This window comes from Manacus candei, unplaced genomic scaffold (genome assembly GCF_025592945.1).
Source record: "Manacus candei isolate 608988 ecotype Guabito, Panama unplaced genomic scaffold, ASM2559294v1 h1tg000075l, whole genome shotgun sequence".
In the NCBI taxonomy this organism is placed as follows: Eukaryota; Metazoa; Chordata; class Aves; order Passeriformes; family Pipridae; genus Manacus; species Manacus candei.
Window position 1 is genome coordinate 2,192,362 of NW_026138123.1, and position 17,826 is coordinate 2,210,187.

Consider the following 17,826-nt stretch of genomic DNA (forward strand, 5'->3'; position numbering starts at 1 on the left):
GCTCTGCTATGCACCTCTTAAAGGTGGAGTTTGTTATGCAACAGAAGTATTATTTGGTCATAAAACAGAGCAAAGAGGAAAACAACAAACCAACTCTAATAAATAATGCAACATTAATGACTGGATGATGTGTACTTCTCTGTTAATGAGTTTGTAAATTCATTAAACATACAATTTTGAGATACATTAAAGTCATTGGAAATGAGGATGAAAAACTTCTCAAACACTTCAGGAATTCATCTGTGGAAATTCTCTCCTGAAGAGAGGGTCACTCTATCTAAACTTTTCTGATAGATGTTTATCTAACCTGTTCTTAAAAGCATCTAAAGATAGAGATTCCACATCCTGCCAGAGCAATCAGTTACCTTGTTTAAATACCCTCAAGGCTGTAAAGTTTCTCCTAGTGTCCAAGTTAGATCTCTTCCAATGCAATTTAACCTATTTCTTTTTTCCTATCCCTTGGAGAAAAGTTCATTTATTTTTTTCTGCCATAATCTTCCATAGCTTTGAAGGCTGTTACCTTGTCTCCCCTCAGTTTTCAGTTCTTCAGATTAAACTAGCTGAACTCTTCAGACTTTCCTCACAGGCAGTGGTTTTCTAGATTTCAGGCCATAATTGCAACTCTTCCGGATTGTCTCACACTGGTCCAAATCTCTGTTTAAATGTGAGATCCAAAACCAGGCCAACAACTCAGCTGAGTTCTCACCCATGCAGGACAGACAGGAGGATTTGCTGAAGTATCTAATATATCTATGTTCTTCCAAGAACAGGACAGGTATCATGTACTGGGAGTGGCAATCACTCACCTAGTACCTGTGCAACTAGGAGATGGACACTAAGGACCAGATTCATCAGCCTTTAAAAATAAAATGACTTGCTATTATGACTACCTAATAAGTTGAGGAGCAAACAGCCATTCCAAAGGTAGCACTTCTGTAGGTGAGATCAGAAACAGCCCATGTGAGAGGGCTGAAATATTTCCTGTTCAAGTCTAATGAAGATCTGTGTTTGGTCTGAGAATTTAATCCTGGCTCATTATATTCCCACTTGACCTTGGGAAATGTCTCTTCTTTAGGAGAGAAGGGGATCTCCTTTAGGATGACCAGTGTGAGCTGGGTGTAAGGATGGGAGTGTGTGTGCTGCACCTGGTCAGCCAGCTGTTAGGACTTGCCTCTGATGTTTGCTGCTCCAGGTACCTCTGTCTGTGGATTCAGCACAGCTACTTTGTATGCACACTTAGTAGCTATACCAGAGATTTCATCTCAATACTGTAAAATATATATTAGTACTGTGGCAGTTTAGTCATTTATCTGCTTGACCTTTTAAACAATTAACAGATAGTTAATCTGGTTTGTATATACAAAACACTTTTTAATTCTAAAATATACACTATTCATTCTCCGTGAGAATTGCATGTGCCCTGTTTGCCTTTACTAAAATAATAAAATCCAAAGTCTGTTTATAAAGTGAGATTAAATCAATTTTCTACTTCACATAAACACAGAGACTGTGATCCAAATCCCTTCCTGATATACTCCGATGTGGTATATCCTTGGCTGTCTTGTCTCAAGTAGAGTTTTTCTTTTTCTTTTTTTTTTTCCTCTTGAATTGAGATTCTTTGAGATGGTGCTGATTTTATTATATTTTGCTCTGTGCTTCTAATGCAGAGTCCAAACCGAATTATCTGTTTCTTTTTCCTCACAGGACCTCATCTGATCTTTAATCTCCCTCAGAAGTAGCTCTTGTTGCCTCAAAACAAACAGATCTGACATTTTGCAAATACGTTGTCCTAATCCACTAGTTCCCTAACTAATATCAGTTGTTAAGCAAAGTTGATTAGCAGCTCTGTGTGGGACCTCGGCCTGTTTGTAGAGCTGTTGGTTCCTGCCTACAGTAGGGTATAGCAGAAATGGACTTAAAGCAAACAATGTTGCTACACTGAAGGTAGGGAAACTTGCCTAGATCAATTTAACTTGCAAACAATTTTTGTAAAGGATTTTGTAATGTCAAGCTGTTTATTTTCAGTGACAAATTACAACAAAAACAGAGAGAAAAATCAATTATAAATTTAATCTTAATCCAGTGACACAGAAAAGGAAACTTTAGAAAGGTTTGACAATTCTGACATCCCTGGAAAATGCTTAAATCTTATATAATGATGTTATAACAGAGGAGGTAATGATATCAGCTCAGCTTAATGATGTAGCACGAGATCATTATCTAAAGCCTATGAAGTACTTGTAGGTTCTTCTTCATTAGTTTAAGCTATGTCATACACTTTTAGACCAATTAAAAAAAAGATTGATATAGTTTTTTTTTTTTCACTTCTACACTTCAACATCCATTTTCATTCAATTCTGAAATGATAGCTCACCTATACATTCAGAGGTGGGTGGGTATATGCTCTTGTATACCTGCTGTCTTTTGGTAACAGGATAATTTAAGACTGGGTATATAAATTAAAAAAAAAACTTTTGACACCATAGGTTCAAGAAAAATAACGTTAGTCTGAGAACTAGGAAATATCAATGATTTACAGTTCCAGCACCCCATTGTTATATGTTGTTTAATTTTATAATAATTTACAGCATTTAGTCACAGAATATTCTGAGTTGGAAGGGACCCACCAGGATCACTGAGTCCAACTCTTAAGTGAATGGCTCATACAGGGATCAAACTCACAACCCTGGTGTTATTAGCACCATACTCCAACGAAATGAGCTAACCTTAGGGTGTGTTGTAAATAGATTATCTTATGGTCATATACCATAAAGTGCAGTAAAAATAAAATTTACAGATGGAAAGTGATCTTAAGTCCTGCAATATAATTTTTGCTGCCACTTAGATCCTGTTCTAAAAGAACTTAAGAATAAAGCTTTATCATGGGATATTTTATGGTGTCTTTCTGTTTCTGCAAACAATGTTGTATTCTCAAAACTTTTTAAGAAATACTCACTCATGCCTGCAAAATGTAGCTACCTTTATATTTCTAGAGACCACACATCATTTGTATTCCTGCATATATTTCTTTCTTTTACATTTTGAACTGAAAAATATTTCTAATAATAGTGCAAAACCTGTTGTTCTCATTCTCTAGAAACAATAGTTCAATGTCAATATTTTCAGCAGGATATTTGATAACTTCCATCAAGGTGCTTGCATCTGACCCAGCTGGTTTGGGTTTGTGTGGCCAGGTTTTGGTAGCGAGGGTGGGGGGCTACATGGGTGGCTTCTGTAAGTGGCTGCCAGAAGCTTCCTCCACGTCTGGCAGAGCCAGTGCCAGCCAGCTCCAGGGTGGACCCATTGCTGGCCAAGGCTGAGCCAATCATGACTGATAGCAACATCTCTGTGATAACATATTTAATAAGGAAAAATGTTATTGTGCAAATGTAATTGCCCTCAGAGAAGAGAGGAGTGAGAACATGTGAGAGAAACAGCTCTGCAGGCACCAAGATCAGTGGAGAAAGAGGGGGAGGAAGTGTTTCAGGAATTGAAGCATAGATTCCAGCCTGTGGTGCAGACCTCGGTGAAGCCCACAGAGGTACAACCTGTGGAGGAGACCCATGCCAGAGTAGGTAGATGCCCAAAAGAGGGCTGTAACCCTGTGGGAGGTCCATGCTGGAGCAGGATCCTGGCAGGGACCTGCTGACCTGTGGAGAGAGAAGCCCATACTGGAGCAGGTTTCCTGGTGGGACTTGTGACCCTGTAGGGGACCCACACTGGAGCAACCTGTGCCTGAAGGACCATACCCCTTTGAAGGGACACATATGAGAGCAGTCTGTGGAGAACTGTTGCCTGTGGGATGGACTCATGCTGGAGAAGTTTGTGAAGACCCCACAGGAAGCAGGGGAAGGATTCCTCTCCCTTAGCAGCTGCAGGAGAAACCTGTGATGAACTGACCATAACCCCCATTGTCTGTCTCCCTGGGCCACTGTGAGGGAGTAGGTAGTGCCCGGGAAGGAGGGAGGAGTGAGGAGAATCAAGATTTGTTTTACTTCTCATTATCCAGCTCTGATTTTGTTAGTAATAAATTAAATTGACATCCTCAAGTTGACTCTGTTTTGCCTGTGTCAGTAATCGGTGAGTGATCTCTCCCTCTCCTTATCTCAACCCATGAACCCTTTGTTATATTTTCTCTCCCTTGTCCAGTTGTGGAGGGAAGCGATAGAACTGCTTTGGTGGTTATCTGGCATCCAGCCAGGGTCAACCCATTACATCAGCAAAGAAAGAGTTTTACATCTTTTCCAGTGAATAATATCTCACTTGGTGTACTTAACTAGAGACTTTGAGCAGATAGGTACTACTCAGTATGAGTAAGGTCCTCACAAGTAAGACGAAAAGGATTAGAAATAATACTTACTACATGGATATTTGGGTACATCACTTCTTGTATCAAGAATGCTTACAAGGGCAAAATTTCAAATTTTTTCTTTCAATTCCTCTATCAATTTTATCTTTTAAAAATGTTTCAGGTTTGTTTTTTTTTGGTTTGCTTTTTTTTTTTCTATCAGTAATTTTCTCTCAACTTGTTCACTGTGCATGATTTTTTTGTGATTTGATAATCACGGTATTAAGTTCTGTACACTGAAGGGATGTCTCAGAACCATGGTACAGGTAAGTATGAAATGAACACTCTTCATTAGTCTTTGCAGCAAATCTGTAGAGTTTAGAGAATAGCTTTTCAATGGAAGAAGTGTATTGCATCTAGAAAAGTTACTTGTTCTACTTATAAACTAACTGATAGGGTGAGAGTTCTCTCTAGCATGCTACAGGTAGGGTCAGCTCAAGGATTCTCAGCCATGTACCAAATTAATTTTGTCAGACTCAGCCTGGGTCAGAGGGAAAGACCTGGGGAAAATGGGATGGAAATATGATGGCTTGTTTCCCTTGACACTCCAAAATACCAGGAGGAAAATCCCACTGCCTCACTGACTAAAGTGAAGACAATGTTGCATATAACATGTTTAACCTACTATATTTTCAATATCTGCATTGTTTTTGCTAGGAACATAAACTCCTGGCTTCCTGAGTTTTAAATTCAGTTTTCTAGGTTCATTTCAATTTTTCTACATGGTGTAGATGGGCCACAAAATTAAAAGGTTTCGGGTGATGTGCTTTTGTTGTTCAATATATTAATAAAAATTAACTCTGTGATGATTCACTTTAGCAATATTATTGGGTCTGTTGCCTACTATAAAGTGAAGTAGGAATGAACAATTTCAAATTGATCTCATTAATTAGCAGCTTTTTATAAAATCACAGCAGATGTAAGACTATAAATGTGGAAAATTGGTTAGGGAAAACACAGACTGTGTTAAAAATGGCAACATAATAGATACTAAAAATAATTGTGTTGGGCTCTTTGAGACAGTTTAGTTACCTTCCTATCCATTTATGAAAAGTAATCTGGCATCAATTCTAACCGTTGTGGAAACCCTCATTTGAATAACAGGTCATAAAGAGAGTTGGTGCCTGGAAGTAGATGATATAAAATCATAGAATCATTACAGAATATTAAGGGGTTGGAAGGGACCTTAAAGATCATCTAGTCCCAACCACCCTTGTCATGAGCAGGGATACCTTTCACTAGACCAGGTGCTCAAGGCCTTGTAAGGTAAATATACACAGGTATTCTTCCCAAGAATGACGAGGCAGCAGAAGGATTAAAAAAAAAGGTTTATTTCAGATGCAAGGACCACTTTTTCATGATGGTGCACGCATCAGGTCCCAGAAGCAAAAGGCAAAGCCCCTCCCCCCAGAAGTTTTTTTGTGTCTTCTCTCTCTCCTCCCCCACTCTCTCTGGCCCAAGGAGGCCTTGTACATGTCTGCAAACATGTTATCTGTCTGCATACCAGAGAGCAAGGCTGAGAACTTCTCTTGGTTTGCAGGGAGGGGGGACATCTTTGAAATTGCCTTTGAGAAAGAGCCACCACCTTAGGCAGAAAGCCTTCCTAGAGAAACAAGTTCTAACTTGCAGTTACAAATTCTTCCGGAAATGTATCTATTCCTACAGGCCTTATTCAACATGCCCTTGAACACTGCTATGACTGGAGCATCTACAACCACTCTGGACAACCTGTACCAGTGCCTCACCACCCTATAATCCTATTCCAGGATACTTCTGGACTTTAAACAGACATTAGGAAGGTCACAAAGCTCCTTATTAATGGCACCAAAGTCCTCACCGCAATTTTATCCTGTCTGAAAAGTACACTTGGAAGAAATGATTCAGCTGTTTTCTGTTTATATTACATAAGTCTTTCTGTCAGCACCTAGAAAACATAATGCTACCAGATTAGAAGAGAGACTGCTATTTGGCTTTCTGGATATCATCCATTAAATCTGTTCAGTTTTCTGTTGTAACACTAGTAGAATCATTACCGACATACTGAGTACATTTGACCACCCAGAATTATATATTTTTAGAAAGCCTTTCCATCACTAAACCCAAATTTAAAATCTCCCACTGGTAATTGTAACGATATCTTCACTAGAGTTTAAACAAACACCTCTTTTAAATATAAACACTATGAAAGGAAACAACTAAAAAGCTTATCTCACAAATATCCAGAAATATTACACATTAGAGTAAACTTACAATACCTAATATAGCAGTTTGGATTTTGGGCCATGTGTGTTTAGAAGGAGAAAACGTATGTACTGTTAAGTGAAAGTTAAAAGACATTAATACACACTTCCATTATTAACTCTGGAGACTTTTCCTTTTTCACTTTCTGGTTGGCCACTACCTCTGACTTCTTCCATCAGACTCTCCAAAGACAATTGAACAATTACCCTTTGTCTGTGGGGTTAATTACCAACAATACACAGCTGACCTACATAATCAGTATTTGGGTAGACAGGAGACAGAAAAAGTGAAAGTAAAACTAGAAAATACTGGACAGGGTAAACTTCCACACTTTAGGTATATTATGTTCATTCATCTAGTCATAGAATATGTAAAATTCCATTAGTTACTCATTCAGACACAGTTAACTTTTATTTGTCTGTAGCATTGTGAAGGCACTCCTATAATTCCTTGATGCTGTCCCTGGAGGAAAAAAAAAAGCGTTCATATTGATTGATATAGTTTTTCACTGAAAAGAAATTAACCCTCTTCAAAATGTGCCATCAAAGAGCTCTTGAAACTGAAAGTGAAATTTTCAATATCAAACACTTACTAAGGAAGAAAGAAAACAAGAACTAAAGTGAAATAAAAGTGACAGTAATTTTTATTATCTTATTTATCCATGACGCATATTGTTAAAAAGTTTGAATCCTGTGTGACTAAGCAGCAAACCAAAAGCTTGCTGTGTGCTTTGTATAAAAAATTAAGTACCCATAATATAAGAGGTTTGAACCACGTGGTCTAGCATCTCTTATCCAAGGCTGCAACTTCAAAATCACTTAGATCAAAGCACACACACCAGTGTAGTTTCAATTCAAATCAGTTTCCCAAATCAGCTCACCCTGCAAGCAGGCAGCTCCCCCCAAAAAAGGAAAAAGGGTTGAGGTCTGAACAGACAGCTGAGTCAGGATGAAAGCTCAAGCCTTGGGCCCCTGCACAGTTGTGCTGACCATCGGTGAGAGGGTGGAAATGTTAATTAGACAAAATTTATTGACAGAAATACCTCACAAGGTACTTAAGGGTATTTCAGAATCTAAGTTCCCCAGATATATCCTGAACTTATATCAGAGTAACATTACTCTGATATGGACATTTACTGCCCCCTTCTTTCTGCAACGTATGTCTTGCTTTCCCTGTAAAGGTATTTCCAGATGTGCTTTAGTAGAGAGGTAAACCCATGAGGTTTTCAAAAGAAAGTTACAACACATCTCTGTCCTGGTCCAGATGCTTAGAAGACTGGGATGTAAGGCACACTATGGACTAATTCTGCATCTCGGTATAAATGAAGCTGAAATTTATCACACAACATGTTGTATTCTATCATAAAGAACATTCCAGGAAAGATGTGAAACTTCAGAAGAGATCATACTCTTCAGCTGGAGAGGAATTAATTCCACCAAGCTCCTGAATAAAGAGAGGTTCTGATCCTGTCTACTTTTGTTTGGATTAATTCTTACCATTTACCAATCCCAAAATCCTTTCACCGCCAAATTGACACAAATTAAGAATTGACATATTATTTTTGTGATTTACTATTATAAAAAGTTCAGACCCAATAGTTGTTCGAATTAATCTTTTGCTTACAAAAAGATGCATGAAATCTGACATCATTTTTATTCATTGATTTTAGTACCTGTGTACATTCCCTGATGATGTATATGCTTAATTTGCTCCTCAGTCCTGTGTGAGTGTTAATTCACTTCTAGCTCCCCTTTGGTGTGGGCCAACTAGTTCCTGCAAAGCAAAGCCTACATGTGATTCTCCAGATTATTCTTCCTATGGAGTTGTACTGAAAGGCTTTAGGGAAAAAAAATTGAATGAAATTTGCATATTTACTATTCTGTGATTTTTACAACATTTTCCCAAAAGAACCACATTCCCAAATGCTCCAAAATGTTTCCCAACTTCATAATACATAGAATAATTTCATTCAATAAGATCTTCACTCTAAAGTTTATTCAGCCATCTGGTCTGTACAGACTTTGTCTACTATCAGATAGTTTGAACTGAGAAAAAATCACACATATAGATTGTGAGGGTCATAGAAACATACCATAGTGTTGAAAAAATCCCAGTGCTCCCTGTTATCTGTTGCAGAAAAAAATTGGTCCCCGCTGGAGAAGTGAACTGTTCTGGACCATTTAGCTTTTGTGACTGCATGTAGCTGTGAAGTGTCAAAGAGTAAATTCTCCATGTAGCCTAGTATCTGTTCATTATGTAGTTCCATCACATGTACCTTGGTTTATGTACTTGAGTATGGAGAGTTTTTTGTTACTTTTATGAAAGATGATGAAGAGAACATTTCTTCTGTTTTGATTTTCTTGTTTGATTTTTGGTTTTGGTTGAGGTTCTGACAGAATTGAAAAAAATATTTTTGTTGCTATTGTTGTTTTTACGTTACTGTTATACCTATTTCCACCTCCCTTTTTTGCATGTTTTTTATTTCTACACTTTACTTGCCTCAGTTGATGTGTCTTTGTATTGATTTTCATTGTGCTGAGAATATCAATTTCTTTGTATTTTAATACTTTGCTTTACTGGTTTTCAGTCATTTATTTTTTTGCTTGCTCCCGCTTCTTTTTTGGCAGAAAACTAATTTTTCCGGGTGCAATTTTTTTGGCACATATATACTTCATTAAAAGGTATGTGAACAGAGACATGTCTTTGATTAAGACATGTCTTTGATTAAAAGACTACTATCAGTAGTTTTCTGTTCATTTAAACCAGATATTTCTACACAGAGGAATAGTAGTACCCTCTTCCAAAGTGATGTTGTTTAAGTAAATGAATTAATATGAATAAGAGACTTTATAAACTGTCAGGAGATAGATATATATTATTATGGTAGCAGAAGAGGCTTATTCATTATTATGATAATAGCTGAAGAACTTATTCTGCATTTAAGTGCGATAAGTAGCATGTTACAAATACAGTGAAGCTGTGTGATGCCACTTACTCTGGGTTTTCTAGGATTTTAATACAACTTGGATATAATTGCTGAGAAATTCCAATTTCTTTTAAAAGTGGGCTTTGAATAGACCTACAATTAGCTTACCACAGGCTTTCAGAATTGCCTTGTGTTTCAGAATCCCTTAACTGACAAGATGGTTAATGCACTTGTGTCTTATTTTTCTCCTTTCTCTTTTGATTATGTACCTTTCAGTTTCCGTTCCAAAACTTGGGACAAAATTTCTTCTTGATGCAGGACCAAGTATGGTCTATTTTAAAAAGGCAAATCAGAAGTCAGGTAACAAAGAGGAAATAATGTCCGTGAATATACACACATGAAAGAAAAACAAACACCCTTTTGTTTTGTTAAGTTCTACCATGATTGGATTTTGCACAGTCAGGGGCAGAAACAGGTGTGATATTTAAGTAGAAAAGAAGTGCTAAAAAAGCCATGGCCAAAAGCAAGCAATTGTGGCAGACAGTAGGCTGTATACCGCTTCAGATCTGAACAGTGTTGGCTTACACAGGCTGTAGATAATCAACGTGTCCATTTCGTTGACATTTCTAGGGAATGAGGGGAGAGGCTGGTGACGGGTGTGTGTGTTCTTCTGTGCACTTTTTTTTGCAGCAGCACAGATGACAGCTAGAAATAAACAGTGTTTTCTTGGTTGAAATGTCTGCCAGGCATGATTGTATGCAGGTTCTGCATGAGGTAGCATTATACTGAGCAAAAGGTTGGGGGTAGTAAAACAACTTGATGAGAGGTAGCTGTAGCCCCATGTGCTCTTTACACATTCAACCTATTTTGCTAATGCAAGGGGCAGATGAGCACTGTTACAAGTAGAGCTCATTTTGAATTCAACCTTAACTCCTGATACATCCCTTCCTAAGACCTTACCCACTTATCCTTTTGTCAATAATTGTAATGTTTATGTGAAATCAATAAAAAACTGTGTTTAAAAAAAAAAAAACAAAAAACAACCCTCAAGTCCTGACCTTACTACAGAGCTGAGAATTCAACATTCAGCTGAGGATGATAGCACCCACTGTGCAGAGCAACTGGCCAGCTGGTGAGAAATTCTGGCTGTCATCGCAGTGGAGGGAGTCAACATATTTATCAGATACTTGAGATGAAAAAGTGGTAGTTCATGGGGACTTTTTTCCCCTAAGCCATCTGGTCCTGAGGTGCCTATTACATCTATTATTGAATCATTAAAGTCAATGAGGTGAATAACACGATTAAACTTGTTTACTTGTCATGTAACAGTCGGTTAACAGTGAAATGTAACTTCTACTTTCCAGTTTACTCCGCATTTAAAATACATCTCAGCTCCTCTAAGTGATACCTAAAATTAATGCCAGATAAATATCTTTTAATTTGCAGTCTAATTTAAAAGTACATTATTCTTTTAACTCTGTTCTACATAAAAATATTGTATTGCCATCACTGCAAAGACTGTTCCTTATAATTAAAACAATAAAACATAAATAATTGGCAATAAGTACAGATATGTATACTCATCATTTCACTCTACTAATCAGGTATGGGTACGTTTATGGACATCCTGCACAAAATGCAGTTTGTTCATGCAGAATTGTAGGAAAGGCAAAAAGCTATAAATCTGATCAATATATAAAAGTCCTATTTGCATAAAAAGGTTTAAAACATTTCATTAGATACACTCATAAAAGTGTGAATAAGCAGTTATTGTATTACCATAAATGGATTATACTACTTTGTATTAAACTGAAATTTAATAATAATATGGATTATACTGTTTGAATTAATTATTAAAGCCAGGAAATCTCACAGTAGTGACAGTGGAATTTAGTGTAAAGTTTTCAACAGCAATAATTAATGCTACCCTAGAAATTAGGAACTAAAGATGCCCTTTTATAATTATGTTAAGGCCTCCTGTTGTGATCTACAAATTTTGAAAAGTGCAAATATTCTTAGGCTTAATAAGTCAAGGGAATCATATTCCTAAACTTCAGTAGGCTTTAAATCAGAGAATTAGTGAATAACATTATATAACAATGTGGATATTACTCATAACAAGAAAAATAGCATTAAATAAAGAAATGGGAAAAACATAAGAAACTATATGCATAGACATTGAATTTGCTTCAGTCACATCTGCATGGTCAGCTTTATGTGGTCTCATTGCCCCTCAGCAACCTCACCCTCCATTCATCCAACCATCACACATTATCGTATGTTTTAAGACAGGAGTACAGATTAAAATATTACACTGAAGAGAATAGATCTTCTTTGATATCTTGTCCTGGTATCTGATCTCCAGCTACCAGTTTATCTAGTAGGTGTGATATTTCAAACAATAGCTCATTTTCAAAAAAGTAAAATAAACTAAATAACATTATTGAGGGTTGTTTAAACTAATTTATTTGACTTTACCCAGAAGTATACTGGGAATGTTCACAATATCATAGAATATGCTGAGTTATAAGGGACCCACCAGGATCATAAAGTCCATTTCTCGGCCCTCTGCAGGATACTGCAAGAGAGATGTCCCATATACTCTCTGAGAAGTTGGTGCTAAAATGCATTTCTCATTATTTTGCAGGAATTTTAAACCTACATTAACATGGTTCAAAGACATATCATTAAAAGTTATGCTTTGCTAAATGAAGCTATTGTGGATCGTGACAAAATCACTTATCCACAATATCCACCTCATTAACTCCAAGATTTATTTCAGTAGTAGTTTTAGTCTACTGCGAGGTCATCATCACAGAAGGAGGTTTGTGAATGTTTGAGTCTTTCTATCTAATCACGATATGCTTTTATTATTAACAGTCTTGTTTCCTTTAGGTTTCAAACTTCTTACCACGCTGAGCTTTTCTTTGTGTGATGGTTTTGTCGTTGTTGGTTTGAGTTTTTTGTTGTTTTCTCTTTTTTTAATCTTCTTTTCTGAGTATGTTATAAAGAAGAATTACAGGTGAGAGGGTGTGTGCCTCAGGATGCATAACAAGATTTCATAAAAGACCATTATCCTAGACTCAGGTGAAAGCCTACTGCATAGGATTTCATTCTTATATTCAAGACACTAAATGTAATATTATTATTAAATGTATTATAATGTCAACTATTCTTTTTACTGTCTGTTTCAGCTCTCCATCTAGGAACCTGAGAATGGATTTTTTTATTACATTGTGTTGTTTAATTTTATTTTGTGTTTTATTTTGCTAATTTTCTTGATATTATTTGAACAAATGTATGATTATTTTTTATGTAATACCACAGTGAAGTGTTAGATCAAAAAGATAATTAACTCATTACATTCCACTTATCTATGTGCTCTACATCTTCCACTTTGTTGATTACTCAGTAAAATCTACACTGTAGTTAAAAGATTTTTTTTTTTAATGAAGACAAAACTACAATATTATTGGAAGCAATTCAGAATTTTAACACAGCTGTAGATAAGTGATGTAGGGAGTTAATTAGAATTTCAAAGGGGTTGATAACTTTTATGCATGTACCCATGAAATATCCCCTACTCTTTGCTCAGATTTTAGAATGATTGGAATGTTGCACAAATAAAGTGAGCACAGAAGTACCATTATGACAATCTTTTCCAGTTTTCCATTTTGAAGACAAGATAAGAAAGTAATATAAATGAGTTAGAACTGTTATCTTTTTAATATAGTGACTGAGAATTAGTTGGAGGAAGACGATACACCAGAAATGGCCATTCATAATTTAAAAGCATTAAGAAAAAACACAAACTAAACTAATTTAAGCATCAGGAAGCATAATATCTGTTCCACTACCATGACAGAATGTTTTCTAGATTTTAATTTTTTCATATACATTTTCTGAAAGGAAAAAAAGGTGTTCAACATCTATTTATTTATTTTTAAATCAAGAAACTTCCACTTCCATTTTAGAGTTCCTCCACTTAAAAAAATTCAGTAAGAAACAGTTGACACAATTTGGCTTGTAGTCTTTTAACACCCGCATTTCTCCATCTCTTCCACCTGGCAGCTTGGGAAAGCTGCCCAGGTTATATCAGAATGCTTTGGAACAAAACCAGTCCTTTAGCATACTAGGTGTTGACAGGCCAACCTGGTTAACACATGGTTCTGCCAGGAAAAAAAATAAAATTATGCTCTCTGGATAAACTGAATCATATTAGCTTTGAACACGTCAGATGATCACTTGAAGAATGTAGCTACATTCGTAATGTGATCCCATCCATACTAAAGAAAAAATCTGAGTGATGGAAAAAAATAGCAGTCATCACTTTATCATCAGGTTCTTAAGGCTTTTTGGGGAAGAACTAAGGAAACAGATATTTTATGTGGTATCTATACTTTTATATTTATGATAACCCTAGTAGGTAGATGCATCATGTCCTGGAACACCTTATTTATGTCTATTGATTATGAAGGGAACCTATAATGGAAAGCTTTGGAGTAAGAGTCCACATTGCTGATGTCTACAACTGGTCAGACTCATACTTATGACAAATTATAGTGTAATATATTGTTTTCTCTAGGGAGCATTTAAACTGGTTTGAGTTCCAATTACAAAGAAAAATATAATGCCACAATATTAATGTCTGTATAAATGAACATGTGAACAACAGAAATTATTCAAATGGTTCTTTGGGGTTAGGGTTGGGGAGTTTTCTCATTATTTTTATTATTATTGTTGAGCGGAATGATGCGAACTGGTTAATTTCTGATCTTTCAAGCTGCTCTTTAGAGGTTTAGTAAAACCTTCAGTTTTTCAGTAAGGAAGTTTATCTTATTAATGAGACTAAGAAGGTCTGTCTCCTTATTTGTCTAATTCTGTGACTTTTGCGTCCAAAGAAATATAAGGATGCTGTCCTGTATCAGACTAGCATTCTACACCTCTGTGTTTTATAACTCTCCAGAAAAAGCACTAAACTTTTAAAGACAATCACAACCATCAACATCAAACAGAATATTTGTACTTAGTATTATATAAGAATGATGAGTAATCAACAATAAAATTTATTTATCTTCAGTTGGAAAATAACATATATAAAAGTATTTTAAGACTGCACACAATAGTATTTCTTAAACTTTCTTTGAATAAGTTATATTTTATACAAATTCTTTATGTTCTTCTATATTTCTAATAAAATAATATATAGAATGTGTAGAGTATACTGAGACAGACTTAGTCTCACACCATGAGACTGAAAATTCCTCTTCCACTGCCAGGTCATTATGTTATCTAATGGGTGGTTAAAATTGTTTCCAGGTAGCCTGGAATACCTTTGTCCCAAAGGTATTAAGATTATATTTTCTTATAATAGATGTTTATTTTACCTCATGTATTTATTAACTTGTTCTCACAATAAAAATTTTTGTAATAATTTTTATAATAATTCTTATTTCTCAGTGAATGTTTCTCCCTCTTAAGAAATAATCCAAATATTTTTCTCAAATCCTCGCTTTAATAAATAAATGCAACAAAGCCAGAAAGAAATTCAAATCATCAAGACATTAGTTTCTTTTTTTTCAAAAAGGACTTAAAGAAACAATAGCAGACACAAGGATCACCCTGCTCTTTGCTGTGTTAACTAAACAAATATCATGCTTTACTTGGCTGGAAGAAATATCAGAGGGTGAAAATTGTAATACCATAGCCACAGTTCACTTCTCCCTGTAAGGAGAAATAATGTTACTGTTTACTTCGGAGAAAAAATTTCCGAGAACTCACAATAGTTGATACCAAAGAAATCCCTTAGGCAATTTGTTTAATCTACCTGTATCCCAGCTCTCCTTACAAGCTAAGATTTGAAAGTTTAGACTAATAGCTGCCATCAGAGGCTGATCATGTTTTAGTATCTTTAGTGTATTATTTGGGTGTTGCCACTGTGAGGCAAGGTGGGCACTCCAGCAAAGCTCTTTTTCATTTTTTGTTGTAAAAATGGGACAGAGATGACGCGTAGTCTCAGAAGCTAATACTTTTATGTAACACCCTCACCGGTAGTTAAGAGAAGGCAGAAAAGCCCAGAAAATTATAAAAGCAGCTCACACTAACACCATGCCACTTATTTAACTACCTATGTATAAATTAATGAATCCATCTTTAGGGCCATTTTTAGGAAATTAGTGATTGTGACAGCATTTGGATTTGTTTGTTTGTTTGTTTGTGGTGGTAGTTTTTTGTGGGGGTTTGCTATGGCTTTGGGTTTGTTTTGGTTTTGGGTTTTTTACTGTGCTAACATCATGTGTCATGTATAGGTCATATATAGTTTATTTAACCCCTTATTTAATCCTGAATTTGCTAAACAACTTCTCCCAAAAGAAGGACAAAGAGACAACTGTTATGAAACAGAAAAGGTAGTTACTGAGGAAAAAATGCAGATATTCTCTGAGAGCACAAGAATATACTTAGCACCATATACTTATTTTTAAGGGATACTTATTCAAAGAAAGAGAGTGAACTTCTCTTGCGTAGTGAAATGAAAGTGTGATTTTGTACTTTGGGATTTACAGTAATTCTGTAAAGCTATGATCCACATCATCTTTCTTTTAAGAAGATACACATAGTTCAGCACCAGACCTCAGAAAGGCCTATGTAGAAAGCAGCAGCTCTTGTGCACTCCATCTAGCAAGGCCCCTCTCAGCACAGAAAGCAAGCCTCTCTAGGACATGTACCACAGTAATCATGAGTACAGCAGCCCATTCTTCACTCTCTGTTCCTAAAGAGAAGAGCACATGGGTCATCAGAGGACCATCCAACCACCTGGATCCAGAACAGGGCAGCATAAAATTTGTGTTGTCTAAAAAAATATGCATCCCTTGGACAACAGGACCAGATACATTTCCACAGACTTGAAATTAAGTTAGAAGCCAAACTAACTTAAGCTCCTTCTGTGGAAAATTTATACATTTGCACCTCTTGGAGGCTGGGCTGAATGAACCCCTTGCAGATGATTCTTGCCTACAAAGAGATTGGAATAACTCCACTCCTCAGCCAGGAGTTTCAGTTAAGAGCCTACAGTAAGGTAATATAAATAGAGGCCATAGGAGGTGACACAAAAAGCAGTCACATCTATCAAAGGAGGCTTTGATTAAGCTGTCTTCAAAGATGGAAATAAATTTCTCAGTTGAGACATAAAGTTTTGTGAAAAAATATTGTCAAAAATAAGATTTTCCGCTGGTAAGCAACTGTGATAATTGACAGATGTCTGAGAAATAAGAAATGTCTTCAAATGTAATTGGGAGTCCTCAGCACATGCTTCAATTACTGAGGGAACAAGGTAAATTAATGTGTGTGCCTTGTCTACACAAGACAAATGCTTTCATTAGACTGAATTGATTTAGAAGTGGATCTAGTGATGCTAGAGGAAAAAAAATGTGTTGATTGAAGGTGGATCTTTGTGATTTTCACTTTACTTCTTCTTTTAGAGAAAAAAACCTGCAATCTAAAAGTTCCCAGATGATATTATTTCCTGATGCTGCTCTACTTTTTTTTTCCTAACTAATTTTCCCAACATTTTTTTCCATATTTCTTCAATAATTTGCCACCTTTCTTGATGTAGGATGGAGAACACAGACTCACAGAATCAATTAGGTTGGAAAAGACCTCTGAGATCGTCTATTCCAATCTATTACTGAACACCACCATGTCTACTGGGCCATTGTAGTAAGTGCCACATCCAATTTTCCTTAAATACCTCCAGGGACGGTGACTCCACCATCTCCCTGGGCAGTCCATTCCAACATCTCATCATCCTTTCTGTGAAGAAATACTTCCTAATGTTCAATCTAAACCTCCCCTGGCACAGCGTAAAACTATGTCCTCTAGAGATGTCTAGATTTCTGCCACTTAGCACACATAAGTAGCTAAGTTTTCCAGTTCCAAACCACCTAAATCTAATTTTACAAGACAAAATATGATGAAACAATTTTTTTTTACATTTTAGAAAGTAAAATTCTTTGAGAGAAATAGAAGCAGTGTAGGTGGTTGTGATAGCAGGTGGTGTTAATAAGTTTGTGAGTCCTTTCCAAATATTTTCTCCATTATATTAACATTTTTAAACAGTTTGGTAAAATACAGAGCTTTGAACATAAATATAATTAATTATTCTTAATTATAAAACCACTTCTGAAGCTATTTCTGTCAGACTTTTTTACCAGTTTTCCAGAAAAAGATGTAAAATAGCAATAGAAGGGAACTTTCCTTTTCTGATCCTCTTCTCATAATTTATATTTTAAATTAACAGTGTTAATTAACCTAC